The sequence below is a fragment of the Mesocricetus auratus genome, unplaced genomic scaffold (assembly GCF_017639785.1).
Source record: "Mesocricetus auratus isolate SY011 unplaced genomic scaffold, BCM_Maur_2.0 Super-Scaffold_100006, whole genome shotgun sequence".
Classification (NCBI taxonomy): domain Eukaryota; kingdom Metazoa; phylum Chordata; class Mammalia; order Rodentia; family Cricetidae; genus Mesocricetus; species Mesocricetus auratus.
The window spans coordinates 102653317-102669079 of record NW_024429190.1 but is presented as its reverse complement, the minus strand read 5'-3'; the positions used below and the strand labels follow the sequence as shown (position 1 = coordinate 102669079).

The following is a 15763-nucleotide window of genomic DNA, read 5'->3' as shown; positions in this document are numbered from 1 at the left end:
ACATACTTAGATTAACAATTATGGGGAAATTACTTAAATCAGAGCTAGCCAGTAAGAAACAAGCAAGGCCAACAGCTTCATAATGAATATAGCCTCCTGTGTGTTTATTTGGGACTGATGCGGCTCTAGAACTAGGCTGGCGGGAAGGCTTCTCTCAAAGAAAAAGCTTCTCTTAACAAAAGTACCCCAATGTGTCTTGCATTATACAAGTGGGGAAAAGGACAGCCTAATGGTTCAGTTATAAGTAACTCTATAGGGCAGCTTGGGAGTTGGGGACTATGGAGGAAGTACAGTGGAGGGAGCAGAGGAGAGAGGACCAGACAGTGTGAAAACGGAGGCATGATGGTTGGGACAAAATGGGAATGAAGAGCAGGCCACGCAATATCAGCAGGATCTTCTGGAGCAAAGACCAGATGCGCTCTGGGAGCGGCAGGATGATGGCAATGTGGGAAGCATCAGGATATGAGGCCAGACAGCAAGGGAACCACAAGTCAAGTGAGGACTTGGAACAAGCTCTGACTTTCCTCTTAATAAACCTGTGAGTCACTACCAAATCAGGGTACACATTTTCCGGAGGACGGAGCTGAAGGGCACAACACAGACCCCCTATAGTGAGGGTGCAGGCGTAACCCGGGGAAGAGAGAGATGATTGTGGCTGGGACTGGAAGGGAAGGAAGGGATATGATGAGAAAGGGCTGGATTTGGGATGACAGAGTCAGTAGAGTGTCCTAAGGATTGGAGGTAGAACACACCAGAACGAAAGGTGGAGGACTCCAAACTGCCATCCACTGGATTGGCAGGCAGTAGCTAGGACGAGCAGCATGGAAGGGAGCTTGGGAGTGTGCTTAGAATGGGAGAGCATACATGGAGGAGAAATGAAGACCAAAGACGGAGCCCAGGGTACCTCATATAAACAGGTGGGTTGTGGCTGGAGCAAGTACTGCGCACACATGTGACGCACGGCAACTGTTCAATGGCTATGCACTTACTTTTAAACTTATACCTTGTATTTATTATGTCCGTAGCACCTGGCTGGTTTTGGATGCGTCTAAATTAAGATGCAGTTAACTCACATGTATGTTGCCGTGACAGTCCAACACCCAAATGTCTTTGGTGTGCGTAATGGATGCTTGTAAAAATGAGAAGGGGTTTTAAACGAGCAGTGGTGATAGCTCATTATCCATTACACCATTCAAGGGTAGCAGGTTCTGAGCATGCCTCGAGAAGAGTATGGCAATGGCCTGGGTCATAGAGCTTCTGTCCTTGGGGAGAGCATGGTCTGGTTGAAGTGACACAGAAATCTAAAGCCTCATGAGGGAAGGGAAAAGTTCATGAAAGAAAAACTCCTGATCATGAGTTCAGGGACTTACGCTGAGGTTGGTTGGTAGATGTGGGATGACCAGGACACTTATTTACAACATAGGCCAGCATACATGCGTACTCCCGGGCTTTGGAGTGTGTAAGAACCCACAGAATATGGACATGAGGTGACTGAATTAATGGGCTGCAAAACACGTGTTCAGGTGTCGTAGGGATCTGGGTGGGGAGCAGGGACAAGTTCAATGAGGTGTCAGTCCAAAGGAGTTTGGAAACCGTGGAAAAGAATTCAGAGAAAGGATTCCAGACCCACCCAATCGCATTCAGATGCTCGGCCAGCTTCAGAACCTCAGCCTCATTCTCCTTGCCCTCAATCCCTGGCTTTCACCACATCAGGGAAATCCACGGATCTGTGTGAAAAACAGAGTCTTGGAAGGATGATGAGGTTCCAGGGGCTTCCTGGCAGATGTCCTCGGCAGGCTGCTGACCTCAAAGGCAGATTGCTAGAAGGTTTGGAAGCAGCACCTCCATAAGGACTGGAGAGTTCATGCAGTGTTCTTCCACCCTGAGTCAAAGAATAACCTGGGGTCAGGGTGGGAGGGCTGGCTGAGCCTCGAAACCCTAAGGTCACAATGAAAACCCCCTCTTGTTCATGGGCGGGTCCCCTTTGGAAAGCTTAAGTTCCAATCATTGAGACAAACAAAAGAAAAGAAGAAGAAGAAGAAGGAGAAGGAGGAGGAGGATGAGAAGAAGAAGAAGAAGAAGAAGAAGAAGAAGAAGAAGAAGAAGAAGAAGAAGAAGAAGAAGAAGAAGAGGAAGAGGAAGAGGAGGAAGAAGAAGAAGATGATGATGATGAAGAAGATGAAGAAGGAGGAGGGAAAAAAGAAAGAAAATGCTAGGCTGTTTCGGGAAATGCCCTGGTAGAGAAATCTGGGGAATATCAAAAGTGTGTAACAGGGGAAGAGTGAGAGCCCCCCAGTCCAAGTCATTCAAAACCATGTTGGAGATGTCACTGGGGGATGCAGGGAGAAGGCATGTGCTAGTGGAAAGCTGGGTGATGGGCCCCTCCCAATGCTACAGCGGGGCATTTCTGACCACTTGGTGATGGCTCTCTTCCAGACACACTTTCTTCCCCTCGGCTTCATTCATACGTTTTGTTCATGTCCCAAGCATTTTTCTCTCTTGAAGCCATGGCAGATTCCAAACCCAGCTTTATGAACGAATGGTGGTAAGTATGATCGATCTTTAGAAACCTCTAGCTAGGCAGAGAGCAAGAGCTGTTACCCCTTCACTTTGCTTTGGCTGGGGTGCTTGCAAGGCCAGCCTGGGTTCGTGAGTTCCTGAGCTTATTCCTGTTTTACACTCAGCTTCTTAAGAGGAAGAAAAAAATGGAATAAAGTCTCCTTCCCCTCTTTTCAAAAACCTAGGAAATTAACTTTCTAACGAAACATCTAGTTTATCAGAGAGTAGAAGTACACCAAAGGGAGCCCCATCTACTACTCAGCTACTTTTAGATTAAAGCAGAGATGGTGTTGCTGTCTCTGGGGTCTGTTTACGATATGACCCTTGTCTGCTCTGAAGCTGACATCCTCCACATACTTTCCTGCTCCCCGAGATCCATGCAAACCTCTTTCATCCTGTACACCTTTCCTTTTTTCTAAGGTGAAATTCCTCAACCACATAAACCAGACCAAACTCATTTCTCCCCAGACTCTTTCTTGCTGTGTGCCAAGTTTTTCCATTTTCTCTCAGTCTTTGAATTTCTGAATGTGTGTGTACATACTCATATGTGTGAATATATATATATGTATGTATGTATGTATGTATGTATGTATGTACGGGGCAGGTGCCTGTGGAGGACAGAGGTGTCTTCCTCAACTGTTCTCCACCTTAGTTTTTGAGACAGATTCTCTCATTGAACTTGGAGCTCACTGCTTGGATTAAGCTTGGATTAGACTGGCTGGCCAGCGAGCTTGAGGAATTCTCCTATCTCCAGTTCTCCAGTGCTGAAATTACATGTATACCTGTGGATTTTTTTTTACATAGTACTGGGAATCTGTAGTGGGGTCCTCATCTTGTACACCAAGTACTTAGCCAACCAAGCTATTGTCTCAGGCCCTGATTTCAGAGTTTCTTGGCAAATGCAGCATACACCAAAGTCCCTCGGTTGTTTCTGCTTATATCATATTTTCTTTCCTCTACATTCTTTTGAGTTGCTTGTTGAAGACATCATTGAACTACAATTTCATTTACCTGCTGGGCTGACCATGGCCTACTTTAAATGCGCAGCATTTGGCTTCTGTACCATAGCAACTGCCTGGTCCTTCTAGTTTCTTTCAGTACCCCTGGGAACCCCCAGGGCATTGTGCATGCTGGGCAAATGCTAGATTTCTGAGTAAACCTACGCCTATCTTAAAATTTAATTTTGGACACAAGGCTCACTAAACAGTCCATCCCAGTCTGGACTTGAACTTGCATTTGTCCTGTCTCAGCCCCCTAAGTAGCCAGGATTACAGGCCTGTACTACTAGAGCTGGCTATGCAATTGCTCTTTAATGCCTTTTGGGACCATGTTATCATTTCAAACAGTTGGCTCTAACCTGTGCACATAGGGTTGTGTAAGTCTCTTTACCCAAAAAATTCCATTGAATTAGAACGGGAGAGTCCTATAGAAAAGGCCAACCTGAATGAAGGATTTACCAGCTATGTTTGATCCAGGATACCCACAAATGAGATCATGAGGCCGCTTCTCAAACTCCTGACCTCCAGCTTGAATCCTTAAGTCACCACTAGTGTGAGTTTCATGCTCTGCCCACCTGTCCAGCCTGGCTGCTGACTTGTCTAGGTGGCCCCAAGAGACACATGTATTCTGTGTTTTCCACTGTTGTGAGCTATGTGCCCCTCATTTCTCTCTCGACTACTGTGATGCCTTCTGGAGTGCTGACAACAACAACACTAACTAGTGTCTAGCGAACCCACTGTTTGGGGTACATTACTGCACTGCCTATGTGAATTCTTAGTGTGACAAGGTAGCTACTTCATAATCTCTGCATTACAGCGAGAAGTCCAGAAAGCAGCTGTTCGAAGTCATACAATGTGCAGACAGAGCCATGAAGTCCACGTCCGCACCCATGCCTGAACCGACCCTCCCCAGACATAAATAACACAATCCAAATTGTTCAGTGTGAATGTCAAAGCTATAAAATATACTTTCTCCCACTTTCTTACCTTTCATTTCCAGCTTACCTTCTAGCCTAGGCTACCACTTTTACCAAAGATGACCCATTTATCTGGCCTGTTCACTTCTTTTCCCAGTAACACCTAAGTCCCATTGCAAAATGTACACTTGCCAAGAGCACTCTGAGGATGTCTGCTCTCAGGGCTGACCAATCCCAACATGCCTCATCTAAGTTTGCCTCGGTGCTGCCTCTGGAGCAAGAGCCTGCTTGCCTTATACTGGTTGAAAGTACACTTATGTCCGTCATTCTCACTACACTGAAGAGAGGAACAATGGTTTATTCCCCTCTGTAGTGTTCCCCATGCTCCACACTGGCACTTGGTAAACACCTTATATCTGACAAGCCTCCAATAAGTTTGGCAGAATTGTATCACAGGCCTCTGTGTAACAGACTTGAGTTATCAGTATAGGCAATTGTTGGGAGCCATCATGGCCACTCTGGGTAGTCAGTTTCCAAGATGCGCATAGATGCCAGGCATCTTTATACTCGATGCTGACTGTCTGAACATCAAGACTGCAATGCTTCCTGTATCAGCATCAAGACTTTCCTGCAACTTATAACTGGACACCAGTATGCAACATTCAGAAGCATCTACTCTGTAACAGGTATAATTTCTTTCTGAAGAAATTGCCTCTTTTCTTTAGCTAATCACGGCTAATCTCAAGTAGCAAAATAGTAATTATGCAAGCTAGTGTTTCATTAAACTTCATATTTTAACTTCTGAGTCATCCTCAGAACCCGTAGAGAAGGTGTATATATAGATATCATCCTCTTTCTGGAAAAGAATCCTCAGATTCAGAAGGTCCAGGTAAAGCCACAAGATTACCCAGCTAGCAAGTAGCTGACCAGATGCAACCTGACACCTCTGCTTCTGCCACACTACCAATTCATCTTTCTCGAAGCTGAAGTTAACAAATGTCAGTTTCCTCTCCTCTTTCTCACGTGATAGCAGAGTTAGACGCAGAAGCCAGGGCTCAGAGCAGCTGACGATTTCGGATTCCCGGCTCTGTCCTTGCATGATGGTGTACAGAGAATTTTTACAGCCTGGTGGGTCATACGAAGATGTCCAGTCACATCCTGGACATCCTTAATCCTCTCATTAAACTCCTCAGAAGGAGAAAATAACGGAAATGGTGGCGGCTGTGTACAGGTTGGGCTCCATTGCAGATGGGACATGAAGTCTGGCACGCCATTGGCCATGAGTCATTGCAAGTCCAAGCTATGTACCAGAGGACAGCAGGAAACCACAGGACCTGGTTTCACTCTTGCGGTGACAATCTTTTGGGAGGCTGGAAGGCTGTGGTGGTTCAGCTGTTCCCCTATGACTGCTTCCCCACCAGCTCTGGATTGTGTTTGTCCTGGCCAAGTAGGATGTGGGACACTTACTGGCTCAGGCAGCGCTAGGCTACTGAGGGAGACACATCCACTTCCGGGCTACTGAGGGAGACACGTCCACTTCCGGGCTACTGAGGGAGACACGTCCACTTCCGGGCTACTGAGGGAGACACATCCACTTCCGGTCCCATTCACCACCACCACCAATGCCCTCCCGCCCCCTCCCCGCCCCCTCCCCGCCCCCTCCCCCCTTCCTGTCTCTCCTTTCCCGTGAATGGCTACTACATCATTTTGTACCGTGCCTTCCTGCTGTGTGGAGACAGGTTTATGTATGGAGGACACACAGGGACTCTTCACCTTGGCAACAGCTTCTCACCACGCAGAAGAATGGTCTTTGAGGTGGTCTCAGCTCCCGAGTGAACATGAAGTCTAACTTCTAGCAACAAACACTTGTTTGGCTCCCAGGCAGGGCTACACAGCTTCTGTGATGTAAGATGGTACTTTCAACCTCAAGTCCAATGGGGAGTCTCACCCTCTCATCCTGCCATTCCCCTCTCTTGATTAATTTCTGTTCGACTTGACTGCATAGATCATACTCGTCTTCTGGAAAATTCAGCATCTGTCTGTTCATTAAAACAAATAAACTGACACACCTCCAAAACAAACAAACCAAAAAAGTCCCCCAAGGTTTTATCAACTTAGTTAGCTATTGGTGTCTTCCTGGAGCTGTATGAAACGCATAGTGGGTTAAAGCATCCCTTTTAAATCAAGCATCTAGGGAAACATTTAATAAATACTAGAAGAGTTGGAGGCAGTTCCATTGGAGAAAGAGTAAGTGTGGAGTTTGGTTTTTAAAGGAAGAGTTGAAAACAACCATTGTCTCTGAAGTAGAATAGCTAGCTTAGTCTCTTTTGAGTTGCTTTATATTAAACAAAACAAGTAGTACCAGGCATGCAACATCATTTCTTGCATAATAAATGGTCTATAACTAGAAACAATGATGCTTACTCATATTAGAAAACAGAAGCACAGACAGGACATTAACCTAATTTTTCAGCCTCCTTTCTAATCAAACTTGACGAAATCAAGGTATAAAATAGATTTGGGCACTTACCCAAAACAAGGCTAGATGTTTAGAACTGTAGAGAGGTCTTTGTTGAGATAGCTGTAAGGGTTCCTAAACTGAGATCACACAGATGGCCGGAAGCTTCTACTTAATCCAGCTTCCAAACCTTTCCAACCATCTTCCACAAAGCAAGGATCAGCCTTTCCACACTGAAAGCACACAAAGATAGATCCCTGAGTCTCTGTTACAGATAACATCTGGACCTTTTTCACAGATAGACACAGTTGACCCAAAGGAGTTCCAAACACGTGTTTGTTCAAAGTATCTGGACACTGGGACCATTAGATAACATTTTAGCATGCCGCTCATAGTTTTTGTTCTTTGTCTATCCTTGTCTGGAAATTTACACACTTGCTTCTGAGGTTTCAGTCTTGCTCATGACCAAACAGTAACTCCTGTTGCTCACATGCTCCAAGAGGAGGCTGGGAACCAGGTCAGGCCAACATGAACTCTGAGCCCTACGTCCTGACTTCTGAATCTTCCTAAATGTCTGTTTGATGTCTTATATTTTTTTTTGCCCAAAGCTAAGATCTGTTCTCATTTCTCTCAAGATATTTTTATGCATCTTTAATAAGCAAGCTGTTGTAGAAAGCAAGCTGTTGTAGTCTAAACATTTGAATTTGCAGCAGCTGTATGATTATCCATTTGAAGTCTGTGGATGGAACTTCTTCCAGGGAGGACATGTCAAAAGGCAAGCCCTTGTATCATGAGAAAGTCTTAAAGGTGGTTGGTTTTTGTTTTGTTTAAAAAAAGAAAAAGACCAAGCTCAAAGAGCACAGCATCTTCATTCTTTAAGAGGCCCAGATGTTTTCTGCTTTGTCCAACATTTTTAGGCTTCTCTTCTTTGGCCATCAGAGTATAGACTTAACTTTCCTTTGAATTTCCTGCCATTAATGAGGCCCAGGGCCAGTATAAAACATGTATTGAATATCCAGTTACATTTTCCAAGCAGCATGAAAATCCTTCTTTATAAAGCACAATGCTTGGTCAACTTGGAAGGGGTCAGCTAGCTTAATAATATACACATTTAAGAAGCCAAATATCTATTTTTCTCCTTTCTTCCACTCACGTAGTTCATCTGTGTACACATCTATCTCTCCACTGAATACATTTGTTTGCTTTTATGCTACTTAGCTTTCATGGACCAAGCAATATGACAAATATCAGACAATTTGACTTTTAATCTAAGTGGGTGCGATCCACAGAAGGTTAAACTGGAACATTTTGGATCCAAAGCTTGAGTCAGGTTCACTGGGAGAGTTATGGTCCCATGGGGAAGATCTTGCTTCTAGAGTTAGATAGGCCAGGATGGAAACTTCCTCTCCCATGAATGGGATAAGTTTCCAAGCTCTGACCAGCCTTGGTTTCCTCATCTCAACAGTGGGATCATAGTCATGTTTACTATACAGTCATAGAAAGGATTAAATGAATGAAACGGAGCTACCACGAACCACCTTCAGCAAAATGCTCAGCTTTTCTCTTTAAAAGGAAATGGTAGGGTCTAGGAAACTTCACAAATGAGGCACCTTTGTGTTTTTTATTTTTATCTTGGAGAATGACTAGGAATTTGTAAAGGGGCAAGAGATGTCCCAAGTGGAAGGAAGAACATTTCTAAACCTGAAGTCATGCATGTGTACAGCGTTAGGCAGCACATGGCGGTCAGCGTGGTCAGACAGAGTACACTTGTGCATCACTGTAGCAGTGAGGACGTGTTTGGAGAAATGCATCATTAAGCAATTTGGTCATTGTGCAAACATCAAAAAATGTATTATACAAATGAAGATGGCTATAGTACCAGTAAGTGATGCAATCATATGGAAAGCCTGAGGCGTGTTTGGGGCTAGTATGGCCTTCAAGGCAGTTATGGAGCAGATGACCATATCCATGGGGTGAAAGTTGAGATGGGGCAATTAGGGTAGGACAGTTTTCAAGGGCTCTATATTCCAAGGTAGAATCCATGCTTACATAGGAAACACTCCTCAACACAGAAATGAGGGCTCAGTCCTGGAGAAGGAGAGGGGTAAGAAGGATTTCTCAGCTGCTAGCTGACCTCCTGAGAGTTCACACAGAAACGTCAGCTCTGTGGTGTTCATCTGCTGGCCCTCAGGTATTTTCCACTGTGAGCCAACGTCAGATGGTTTAGGATCACAAGATGCCCTGCCATCACTCTTCCTCTTTCACTGTGGATGCCCCCATGTTCTTCTTGAGTGGAAACAGTGACGGTGGAGACCTGGGAATTCCAGAGTCTCCTCATTGAATCATCATGGGCAAGTCTAATTGGATAATGGTGGGCCAAGATGTCTTCTAAGGTTATCTCCAGTTTTAGTTTGTGATTCCAACTTTCCAGAATTTGTCTGCTATAAGTAATCAGTCCAAGGTCAGGCGGTGAGTGAATAGGCCATAAGCACCCTTGTTATAGCCTGTGGTTATTCTATGTTGGGCCTACACTGTGCCTAACAGTTCTGCCCAGGAATCAAGACAATTTCCTTTGTTGTCATTTGTATTTTAAGAACTGTAGTTATTCTCAAATTCAAACTTAGAAATCAACTTGAGAGCTAGTGGGTTTTGTGGTCTGTTTAATTAAAATTCTGGAACACAGAGTCCTCCACAGAGGCCTTGCTCTGGAAGGCATCCTGGGAGTTCAACCCTATTCAAAGTATGGCAGTGTTTATAACAGAATTTTCTCTGTACTGTGGGCTGATCTATAGGCAGGATCTCTGCTCTCAAGAGGTAATTCATTAGTCTGATTGCTCTTATTGCAACACTCTGGGTGACCAGATTCTATTGAGGGTGTGAGGGTGTTTGTGTGTGTGTGTGTGTGTGTGTGTGTGTGTGTGTGTGTGTGTTGTGTCCTTTGTTGGGTGGGATGATCTAGCTGTAATGAAGTCTTTCAACTTTAAGCAAGGATTTTTTTTTCTTTTTGGAGACTCAAAGTGTGGAGACAATATCCTGCTTTAAACTGGGGATGGCATTTTCAAAACTTTTAAACCATGTTTTTTATCCAAGGACAAAGAGATACACTTAAAGGTTTAAACACATACTGTATGGGTTTCAAGTCATGTTGTGACTTTCAAATGCCTTATTGGGATGTTGTATGTTATTGGCTTTGAACTCATCACCAAATTATGTCAAGTGTTTGTTCCTCTCTTAACTGCCAAGAGTTTCCCCTAACAGACCCTCATTGAGAGGCCTCACTGCCAGATACTGTATATGCAAACCAATAGCCAGAGTGAGAGAATCCAACCTTATTTCTTACTGAATAAATCAAGATGGTTAACCCAAGTTAGGTAACTCAGTAATAATAACAACAACAATAATATAATGTGATTAAATTATTATATTTTATGATTATATGACCCAAGTTATAATAGCCTGAGTTATAATAACCAATAACTCAAGTTAGGTAACTCCACAGCAGCTGTAGTTTACTTTTATGTGTCCATATGTCTCTTGGCTGGGGGAGATCCAGGTGTGTTTGTACGTTTGTATAAATGCCTCAGTTATGAAAAAAACCTACAGTAAAATGCAGCCTTCACTCTTCTAGCATGAGAAGAACTTGATACCTGGTCAGCAACTGAGAACCTACGCGTTTCTGAAATTTTGGAACCAACTACACAAATAACTTCCTGGTACCAAGCACATCTCTCTCCTTCAAATGCTGAGTTCACATTATCTAAGCCCTCTGGTCTCTGGCTTACAGTAAATAATTGTCCACAGCTGCTGAGAGTTGGTTTATCCTCCAATAAAGGTCAGGATGGCTGACTAGACATCAGAAGGAAAACTTCTGAAATTTGGTGTTTAGACTAGCTTACATCTATGTTTATCTCTTTTGTTCTTGTTGTAACTAAATAGGCAAATGTGGGCTGTGGCAAAGGCAAGGCAGGGGACCTGGATATCATGCTGTTCTCTCTGGGTCTTTAATACTAATGCATGGAGCCCCTCCCTGCTTTCTGTACCTGTATCCTGTGTCTTTGCAAGCAGATGGGTATACAAGGATCTCTCTAACTTCTGACCAGGTGGGGTAGTATGAGTGGAGATGTAAATAGCCTTTATCCATAACCATGGATATCTATTATTTTCATAAAACTGGAAGGGGGTTTGGCAACTATCACCCAAAGTGAAAACCTTCCCATCCTGAAGTCCTCTGGAACACCTGATGAAGAGGAGGCCATCCTTCAGCATCAGGAAGAGAAATCAACCAAAGGCCCCATCTCTCACCAGTGTGCGTGGGGGGGGCAACAGGGTCTGCTGGTGCATGTCCATTACCCAGGGGAGCTGAGAGGGCAGGCCACACCCCTGCCACACACATCTCCAGATGAGATTTCTAGGCTTGGCTTACGGTGGGGCCCACACAAGCTCTCTCCAGCTGTGTCTTGGGACTTCAAGGAGGAGGCCTATTAACAGGATGAGGTGGGAGGCATCCTCCCCGGGATTAAAAAAATTTATTGGGTTAAAATCTAATGCAAACACAGTTTTCTTTGGAAACAGCAACACAAGGAGGAAAAGGATAAGCAAGGATAAATCCAAAGAAAATGAAGGCAACTTCTATGAACCGCCAGGGAGTTGGGGGAGGGGAGGAAGGGTCCACAAGCCAGGAACTAAAAACAAGAGCACTTAATGCCTGACTGATAATAAGAGACTCCTGACCTGATTACCTACGCCAAGATCACTCCACACCCAAAATGCACCCGAGGGTGTCAACTGTGGCTCCCTGGCCTCCGTCTCTGTATTGTCGAATACGCCTCTCCCATTATCACATCTAGTAAGGCAGAGAAGCATGTTGTCAAGCAGACCCTTCTGAATCTGACTTGGAGCTGTAGGAGATAGTCCCTACTGGACACCCATTTCTTTACCTACGGACTCTGGAGACATCTCAAACTGCACCTTAGCATACTACCTGGTGCACAAGGAATCTTCAAAAAATATTTATTATTGCTTCTTGCGACACCTCTCTATGCCCCGACTACCACGCCATCTCTCACAGTTCTTTCTTTTCCAAGGCCAAGGCTCAACGACTTTACACAAACTCTATCCAGAGCTGTCCAACAGAACTTCCTGGATGTGCCAGTATGGAAGGCACTACCTGCCCTTGACTCATGGTTTGATGTCTGAAGAGCAAAATGTTTACCTCATTTAAATTTCACTTAGATTTGATAACCATGTGTGGTTAGTGGCTACTCTCTTATACAATACAAGCCTTATGGTTTTCTTTATTTCCCTCTAAAGATATCTACTCTAGTTGGTTTTCTTTTTTCACTCGTTGTTATTTTGCCTCCGGAATCCGAAGTTTCATCCCTACAGATTTGTATACTGCACACATGGCCAGGTTGAAAGTTGAAATGAGAGCTGAAGTTGAAACAGCACTTGACTTATCGACTCTCCTGTCCCGGCGTGGCTGCAATGATGGCCTAGCTCCCTACCCAGAAAGAGAACCTTGCTCGCAGGTACACGTATGTCAACCTGGCTTCTGCACGTCTGTGTTCTTTCTCCAGACAAAGCCACCTTGCTTTCTGAGCTTGGTTCAGACGGAGCTTCTTTTCCTCCAAACTCATAGTACTTTCCTTTATCTGGGAGACCTGGCAGGGCTCTGGAGTTAAGCACTCAGAACTTGAAGCCACATGTCTTGTTAGAATCCCTGCTCTGTCGGATAACCTGGAGGGAACCTTGGACACATTATGCCTTCTCTGTGAGCCTTAAGGTACTCAACTATACAACGGTGCAGTAACAATGGAATCTCTCTTACCGGGAGGAACTAATTCTTACAGGTTTGCAAAGTGACAGTGAAGTTGGGTTCATAGCCTGAGGTTTGGCCCAAAAGCAGTGTGGTGTGCTTGTTTGCATACACATTCCTATTTTCAGTAAATATTTATTAAGTTTACCATGTACTAGACACATTGCCAAGCTCAGGGAGATGCAACACAATGGTAACTAAACGAAGATAAATCCCTGGCCACCGTGAGGTGTGGGGGAATGAATACAGGTAATATCCCAAGTGAAGATAAATATGTGAACAAGTCGAAAGGAAAGCTCTTGGTACGGTGGCAGAGAGAGAGAGAGAGAGAGAGAGAGAGAGAGAGAGAGAGAGAGAGAGAGAGAGAGAGAGAGAGAGAGGAGAGAATAGATGGGTAGGTAAATAGATTGATATAGACAGACAGATAGAGAAGACACATCAGAAAAGAAAACTTCAGTTTTCTTTTCTGAAGATGCTGGGAGCTGAGATCAGGAGTGTTGAGTAAGTGTTGGATTAACGAGGAGGAAAGGGAAGAATGTTCTAGAAAGGGGAAAAGCACATGCAAAGGCTTTGGATGCCTGGGAACCAAAAATGTGCCAGAGGGGAAAACACGGATAGGACCAGACGGTAGGCCAGCCCAGGCAGAGGTTTACAGGCACGGAAGGGAGAACAGAGGAGGGGCAGGACTGGTTTCCCTTCCCCACGAAACCCACAGCCTTCTGCTCACAAGGGCAGCTGGACCGTGGCCTCTCATGCAAATGAGGACAGTTCCAGAAGGCGTTTCAGACTGCCAAGAAGGAGTCACCGGTGCTCCTCTCACCCAGTATTAAGAACGTGCTAATTTTTGATAGTTAGCACAGCTTTGCAACCCTGTTTGAGAGTTCTACCACTGTCTAAGATGCTGTGTTCCAACATCCAACATCGAGGATGCGGGTCTTTTTGTAAGAGGCTCTTTGTTCCATACTTTCCTTGTATAAGTTGATGGTGCCCTGCTTATAGGAAATGTGAAAGGAGAATTCACTGTGTTTTCTAGGTTCCACACTTCTGCCTGAGAGAGGACCGTGGTGTAGAGTGGAGAAATTCGTTTCTATGTGTTTCCACCGAAACCAAAAATTAGACAGCATGGGGGAGAAGGCAAGCTCCCCTTCTAAGCATCTTTACCCAATGGCAAGGCTTGCATGAAAGTGACATGTCAAATCAGCCTAGGGGGTACAGCTACTTGTCCCCCAGGCATGCAGGGGCTCCATGGGAAAGGCAAGATAAGAGGGATAAGAGCTTCCTTACCCTGTGCTCTCTAAGCAGAGGGCAGTGCCGTTAAGGTACAAACACAAACCTTCACTTCCTTGTTCTCTAAACTTGCCTCTGGTGGAGTTCAAGCTTGTACGGATTTTTTTTTCAGGGGAAGGCCACAGAAACCCCTGCTTCAGGCGACTCACCCCGGAAGGGCTCCCTGGCCAACAGGAAAGGAATCTGGCCTAGACGTAGAGCTATGCCACCCAGGGTCGTATCTTTTCTGCTGTTACCTGGCCTCAGATTAAAGCGTTCAGCTCAAGGGCTGTTTTGTACCAAGTCAACTGCAGCTCCTTGACTTCCTGCGTAGGAGTAAAAAGGAAAATGGCCCCCTCTCAAGAACCGAAGACCCATCTCCTTCACTCTGATTGGGCCAAAAGAAGTCACATGCCTCCACCCAGACCAATAATAGTCTCCTTGAAAACAATCCATGTTCTGATTGGCATAAGCTAAATGAGATTTACCCCGAGGCTAGAGTAGCTTCCGGAATAGAATTGGGCATGTATTCAAAGGAAGAAAAAGGAGGGGGGTGGGCACGGGGAAGGCAAGTAGATCATATCCTCCAAGCAGTGAGCCCCCTCGTAGGAAAACGAGATGACTTTATAAGTCTCTGAAGCTCCACTTCATTCATCTGTCCATTCACTCGCTCACCCAGTGACTATTTATTGGGTGTTTGCCCTGCATGGGGAGCTAGGGAAGCTTACTAAGGCACCTCAAGAATTTTTCAAATACCTCCGCACATATTTTTCATTCACTTGCCACATGTGGCGGCAAGCAGCCTCAGAAAGAGGCGGATGCATTCACGTGGCACATTTTAAAAAACCCATGTGTCTAACACTCAGGTCTCACATTTAGATCTTCATAAATCTGGATTCCATGGGGACCAGGTCATGGTATCATTTCTGGCCACTGTCGAGGAAGATTTACGATGGTTGTTTGCATGACCCAACCATATGCTCCGACTGGGGAAATCGTCCGGTTAGCCTGCTTTGACGTATGTATTGATGACAAAGAAAGTTACACCACACCACAGGAAAAAGACAACAGAAAAACATCCCCCCCAATTTATCAGGGAAGTGCCTGCAGAAATAATGACCTCGGTAAAAATCAAGAGATGATTAAAAAGAATTAATGGATACTTCATGAAAAAGATGTTATGGTGGGAGGGTCTGGAAGCCAGCTGTCCTAACATTTCTGGGCCCAAGGTGCATTTTATTGGCTCTGTGAAGCGCACACTTTTATCCCCTCAGCAAAAGACCGTGAAAGGCAGGCCTGACAGCCAGTGCCTTCTCCGTTCTTACGTCCTTTTAAACCAGAGCTCCGGTCTTGAGAACAGCAGGATTTTCAAGCAGACTAGATCATTTCCTGCACGTGACCTGAATAATTGGAATGCCTTAAGTGCTGTCCAGAGAATGGGCCCTTTTAGGTTCACGGGTCAAGCAATCCCAATCCGGGAGATTCCAGGGTAAAGGCAGAGAACGAAGGAGGCAAAACCCACCCATCCCTGACTGCCTCCTTAGCAGAGATAATACTATCTCTATCCTATAAGAGGATATGGGGGTTGGATGGAGCACGGGACCCGGACAGGCACAGCAGGAAGCAGGGGGCGTGGATGAGTACAGACAGCATCAGAAGGAGATGTTTGTTGATGTTGTTGTGTGCAGTGTGTACAGGAGTGTGTGTGTGTTGGGGGGGTGGGTACGGATGAATGGCTGTGCATTTAGAA

The 15763-nt window shown here is 45.1% G+C and overlaps 1 long non-coding RNA gene across 1 annotated transcript; it reads right to left on the bottom strand.

The window, feature by feature from the left end:
- Positions 1-1009: 1009 nt before the first annotated feature.
- LOC121140953 lies at positions 1010-14342 on the bottom strand. The gene is made up of 4 exons (XR_005877909.1): positions 14271-14342; positions 7005-7165; positions 6248-6513; positions 1010-1882 (listed from the first exon to the last, which is right to left on the bottom strand). It is a non-coding gene; the product is annotated as an uncharacterized LOC121140953 (long non-coding RNA).
- Positions 14343-15763: the final 1421 nt, after the last annotated feature.